This window comes from Ranitomeya imitator, chromosome 2, assembly GCF_032444005.1.
Source record: "Ranitomeya imitator isolate aRanImi1 chromosome 2, aRanImi1.pri, whole genome shotgun sequence".
In the NCBI taxonomy this organism is placed as follows: Eukaryota; Metazoa; Chordata; class Amphibia; order Anura; family Dendrobatidae; genus Ranitomeya; species Ranitomeya imitator.
The window spans coordinates 423,230,592-423,237,251 of NC_091283.1; the positions used below are offsets into that span (position 1 = coordinate 423,230,592).

The following is a 6,660-nucleotide window of genomic DNA, read 5'->3' on the forward strand; positions in this document are numbered from 1 at the left end:
AAAAAAAAATATTAAAATATGTTTTAATTTCTTATAGAAATCAAAAATAGAGAGAGAAGAACTATATAAACTCAAAAGGAAAGTTGTTAATGGTTTTCCAGACATAAGATCCTTCCTATATGTGAAGTACATGGCAAGTTGCATCACCCCTTTATTGGGGCCTGAGTCTAAGCTGAAATCCTTCTCTGTTTATAATCTAGGCTTTTACATAAAGAATTATAAGTGGATGGACATGCTTTTAAACAGGTTTTTACCCCCATAGAATTATATTATATTAGAGAAAATTGAGACATTTTAAGTTAAAAGAGGTCACTTAATATTATTAAAAAAAAAAAAAAAAAAAAAATCTTAAAAGTTTTGGAAGAAAAAAACAAAACAACAACTAGTCCTGTGGAACGGTTTTCATCAAAGATAGCAGAAAATATCTGGGTGAATGTAAATGATGGGTTTTTAATCGAATGAGCATAGATATTTGCTGTGGTGCATAGTAAGAGTGTTTCAGAATTTCAGCACGGGCGTGGGCTAGTCCGATCTGAACAATGTCCAAGGCCAAGATGCACAGCTGGAGAGTCGCCAAAGCATATATTTTGGAACTGTAGTTTTGCACAGAGAGTATGGCGGAAAGTGTGCAATCTAGTAAAATATTTGCAGTATTAATAGTTTTTAACCGAGTATTTTATGGGATGGAAAAAAAGGATAAGTATTTTAAGGCAGTATGGACAATCATCCCATGCGTAAAAATGGCAATATTGAAAGTTAGAAATATTTTAATTTTTAAACATTTAGTTCCAGTAGAAAAATGTTATGTTTAACCCTTTCACGACATGCGCAGTAATAGTACGGCGCATGTCGTGTCTCCCCCTTTGATGTGGGCTCCGGCGGTGAGCCCACATCAAAGTCGCGACCTGTCAGCTGGTTTGTACAGCTGACATGTGCGCGCAATAGCGGCGGGTGAAATTGCTATTCACCCGCCGCTATTAACCTGTTAAATGCTGCTGTCAAATGCAGACAGCGGCATTTAACCGGCGCTTCCGGCCGGGCGGCCGGAAATGATGTCATCGCCGACCCTGTCACATGATCGGGGGTCGGCGATGCATCAGGAAGGTAACCATAGAGGTCCTTGAGACCTCTATGGTTACTGATGCAGGCCTGCTGTGAGCGCCCCCCTGTGGTCGGCGCTCACAGCACACCTGCATTTCTGCTACATAGCAGCGATCTGATTATCGCTGCCATGTAGCAGAGCCGATCAGGCTATGCCAGCTTCTAGCCTCCCATGAAGGCTATTGAGCATGGCACAAGTAAAAAAAAAAAAAGTTTTTAAAAATATGAAAAAAAATATAAAAGTTTAAATCGCCCCCCTTTCGCCCCATCCTAAATAAAATTAAAAAAAAACAAAAAAAAAAAAAACCTATACGTATTTGGTATCGCCCGATCAATAAAAAAAAAGCACTAACCTGATCACTAAACAGCATAGCGAGAAAAAAAAATCCGAAAGGCCAGAATTACGTTTTTTTGGTCGCCGTGACATTGCACTAAAATGCAATAACGGGCGATCAAAAGAACGTATCTGCACCGAAATGGTATCATAAAAAACGGCAGCTCGGCACGCAAAAAATATGCCCTCATCTGACCCCAGATCACGAAAAATGGAAACGCTTCGGGTATCGGAAAATTGCACTTTTTTTTTTTTTTTTTAAGCAAAGTTTGGAATTTTTTTTCACCACTTGGATAAAAAAAATAACCTAGACATGTTAGATGTTTATGAACTCGTAATGACCTAGAAAATCACAATGGCAGGTTAGTTTTAGCATTTAATGAACCTAGCAAAAAAGCCAAACAAAAAACAAGTGTGGGATTGCACTTTTTTTGCAGTTTCACCGCACTTGGAATTTTTTTCCCGTTTTCTAGTAAAAGACATGGTAAAACCAATGGTGTCGTTCAATAGTACAACTCGTCCCGCAAAAAATAAGCCCTCACATGACCATATTGACGGAAAAATAAAAAAGTTATGGCTCTGGGAAGGAGGGAAGTGAAAAATGAAGACGCAAAAACGAAAAAGGGTCGCGACTTGAAGGGGTTAAGTTATTTATTTATATACTTCTGGAAAGAAAGTATAATAGGAATAAGAAAAGCAAAGTGAATGGAATGTTCTTACTTAGTAATCATTGTTGTTCTTGTTAACCTGTGTTATGGAAAAAGAAAAAAGAAAAAAGAAAGAAATATAGAATGATAAAGAAAAGAAAGTATACACAATGATGGATTTGAGTCTTTAAGTCATTTTTTTGGGATTGGATATAAGACTTTGTAATCTGAATTTAAAAGTAAAGGTACCTTCACACTGAGCGACTTAACAACGATATCGCTAGCGATCCGTGACGTTGCAGCGTCCTGGATAGCGATATCGTTGTGTTTGACATGCAGCAGCGATTTGGATCCTGCTGTGACATCGTTGGTCGGAGCAGAAAGGCCAGAACTTTCGTCGCTGGATCTCCTGCAGACATCGCTGAGTCGGCAGGTGTGACGCCGATTCAGCGATGTCTTCACTGGTAACCAGGGTAAACATCGGGTTACTAAGCGCGGCCCTGCGCTTAGTAACCCGATGTTTACCCTGGTTACCAGGGGACTTCGGCATCGTTGGTCGCTGGAGAGCTGTCTGTGTGACAGCTCTCCAGCGACGAAACAGCGACACTGCAGCGATCGGCATCGTTGCCTATATCGCTGCAGCGTCGCTTAATGTGACAGTACCTTAAAAAATAAAAATCTGTTCTTATCAGTTTAATATCTGATATGTTCCCTATCTGAAGACCATATAATAAATGGATTTTTAGAACAGGAAGATGGAAAAAGAGCTTGCTCAGTATGTTTTGCACAATTTGCTGTTGTGAATTTTGCCATTAAGCTCCTTGTTAGACAAGATCCATGAATCAGCCAATACCTTTCAAGGTTCAACTAGAATTGGTATTTAAAATGTCCTCACATTTTGACATAATAAGATCAAGACAACACTTAATTGATCAACAGTACCTCGCCATTGTGAGACTTCAAGCACTATGTTCTAAGACGGAAGTGTCCACTGGGCTTTGAGTGTCATATAGTGTCATCACCCAATGGCAACAGAGATACAGAGAGGCTGGAAGAGTCACAGAAAGGCAGAGAAGTGGACGTCCATTGGCCACATCCCAAACTAATGATGCTTCATTGTGAACAATGCCCTTCAGAGACGGATAATGAATGCCACACAACTCCAGGCACATTTAAGGGAGGTGAGAGGCACCCAAATGTCAAGTCAGACCATTCAAAACTGTTAACATCAGTGTGGTCTGTGTGCTAGATGACCTACAAGAGTACCTGACCAAAGCACCAGGCACAGGAGTCATTGTCTTGCATGGGCCAGGGAGCATCTATGACCAGTGGGACTCAGTGCTGTTCACTGATGAAAGTCGATTCACGCCGAGTAGAAATTATATCCACTAACGATGTTGGAAACGTCATAGAGAGCACTATGCAGCAGCCGTGCCATTGTTGGTGGTGATAGTGTGGGCTGATATGTTTAATACTGAATTACCCTACACTTTATAAATGGTACAGTGACAAGTCCCTTCTACTTGAATAACATCATTAATCCAGTCATTGTGCCTCTGCATGGACAACACAGGCCTAATTTTATCTTCATTGATGACTGTGCTCCAGCTCATCGAGGTAGCATGATTAGGAAATGGCTGTTGGAGACAGGGGTACCTCAAATGGATTGTCCTGCACTTTCTCCAGCCCTAAATCCAATAAAAAAACTAGGGGAACAGCCAAGTCACCATGTCGATGCTTGTAACTCTATACCCCAGAACCTCAGTGACCTGAGAGTCGACGCTCAAGAAGAGTGTGATGCCATGCCTCAGCAGACAATAACTTGACTTATGAACAGCATGAAACGTCGTTCTCAAGGTGTAATTGATGATGAAGGCCACATGACAAGATATTTAGCCCGAAAGTCAAATATCCTTCACTTTTTGTGAGTAGCGTACCTCGCAACATTGGTTACCTACATTTACCTAACTGAACCTCAAACAACATAAGTCACCTGAAAAGTTTATGAAAACTTCTGTATGGATGGTTTTATATCCTATATTGTATATTTAAAACCTACCCCAAAACTTCCAGTTTATGATTAAGGTGTGAAAAAAGCTAAGTATTCCACATGGTGGCTCTGTATAGATATTCTTATGCATTGGATGGATGTGCAAGATGTGGTTCCTGGGGTTTCTTACATATTGAATATACGTAGGTATTTGCCATATTGAGATTATGCACTGATATCATTACACTTTGACGATTTACCCAGAAGAGAAATAACTTTAATCCTCAAAATTGTTATCATTGCAAGATGGTGTATAAATGAAAAATAGGCAAGTAGCAATATACCTTGTATGGTTGCAGTGTTATTGGGTATTCATCACTATTTGAGGGTGATGCTGGTGAATAAAACACTTAGTATTAATTGTTTTGATCAAATAAGAATATATAACAGAAATATATAATATTTGAACCGTGACTTTTTTATATTTGCATGTGGATGTTTCATATGGTTGTGCTCTGTTGGGAAAAATAAATAAAAAAAAAAAAAGTTGATGGTCGTGACGCCTGCGTTCCCACGGTGTCTCCTGGTGCCCGGATCCCGCCGCGATCATCACCACCAGCGGGAAGCCGACGGCGGAGAGGAGCCCGCCTAACGGAGGTGAGCGGAGGGGAGACGCTGACCATTGAGGCAACTCACCCAGTCCTGGAGCCTTGTGCTCTGTGGCACCGATCTGCGCTGCGGTGCTCGGGCTTCTCCCAGACAGACTGCTCCCCCATAATCAGGGAACACATCAGGCTCCCCCTGGAGAGGAAAGCAGTGAGTGGGGATTGTGTGTAGTGGAACCCCTACACCAGGAGCTGCCTGAGAAGAGGCTTAAGCTACACTGACAAAATATATCATTCTCCTTTTTACCTATCACCACCAGAAGGGGTAACCAGGGCAATAATCGTGGCCCTGCTCAAACGGACGCCATTTTATTCTAAGGCCCTATTACAGAAGCTGTATATGAGACCTAAGCTTTGAAGGAGATCACTCGACCCCTTTAACCTCTTCCACTATAAAAGACTTGGTAACCCTCAGACTGGCCGCTGACGGCGCTTCCTCGGTCACGGCGTCACCCCTGCTAGCGATTACATATTGTTGATAACAGATATAGTTTTCATATAGTATTATGATCATTTTTCAAACTTTTGGATAACTTGCGCCACCTGCTGGCCACTTCAAATATATACTGTATTCTGTCATATAGCTAATAGAATACTAATTTTACATTGAACCCTAATAAATCAGCCTGCCTGGTTTAATTCTATATTATACCTTGAGACTTCCACAATGACTTAATCCATACCTCCCCATATTTTGTTTGGGACAACGCGTAACAGGCTTCTTTTTTTACTTCATTCCCCTTAAAGCTGGACATCAAATACTGGGATTTCCTGCAGTATATAGCTGCCCTCATGCCCAAAACTAACTCAAAGTACTCTAGTAATAGGTTTCTCGGGTTGACAGATCTGGACGCCAACATGTCTCCTGGAACACATTCCCAATCGGAATCCTCCAATTCCTCTATACCAGACTCCGATGATTCCAGCTTCTACAACCAGGACCCCTAATACCCCAACTCCGGACCAAACAGCTTTACTCTCACAGTTCCAGTCTATTTTACACTCGGAATAATTCAAAATGTCGGACAAATTGACTAAAGATCTAACTAAAGAGATCAGAGAGCTGGGTTCCCGTACCTCCGACCTTGAAGATAAAATGGACTCAACTCTCACGAATCTCGCCACCCATGAAAAAGATATCGAGATGCTCCATGATGAGATCTACACCCTTAACAACAAACTAGTAGACTTTGAAAACTGCGCCCATAGAAGTAATATCAGAATTAGAGGTCTGCCTGAAACAATCACAGATCTCCAGTCTACGGCGACAGCTCTGTTCCAAAAACTTCTACCTGGTATCTCTATTGAGCGTTTGGAAATGGACCGCATCCACAGAGCCTTGAGCAAACGTAAACCAGAAGGCCCACCGAGAGACAGAATTCTTAAGCTGCATTTCTATAAAACAAAAGAACAACTCTTACAGACGGCAAGAAAGTCCTCACCTTTGGTATTCCAAGGTCATCCCTACGAACTTTTCCCTGACTTGGCCCCTACTACCATCGCCAAAAGACGAGCAATGAAACCATACTTAGAAATTCTTAGCTCCAAGAACATCAAGTATCGCTGGGGATTCCCCTTTAAACTGATGCTTACTCATCTTGAAGTGGTCCATACAGTCCTCTCCCCCGAAGGTGCTAGCCGCTGCCTCACTAAGTTACAGCTCATAGATCCCCCCCCCCCCTCGCACCCCCCCCAACCTCATCTTCAAGGCCTTGACCCAGGGATCGCCGCTCCAGCCCGCAGGATCCATCTATTCCCCCTTGGAAAAAAAAAAAAAATTATATAATATATATATATATATATATATATATATATATATATATATATATATATATATATATATATATATATATATATATATATACAGTGGGGCAAAAAAGTATTTAGTCAGTCAGCAATAGTGCAAGTTCCAACACTTAAAAA

The 6,660-nt window shown here is 41.2% G+C and overlaps 1 pseudogene; it reads left to right on the forward strand.

Annotated features, from left to right (window-relative positions):
• The first annotated feature begins 2,741 nt into the window (after positions 1 to 2,741).
• On the forward strand, positions 2,742 to 2,895 carry LOC138668296 (U2 spliceosomal RNA; annotated as a pseudogene).
• Positions 2,896 to 6,660: the final 3,765 nt, after the last annotated feature.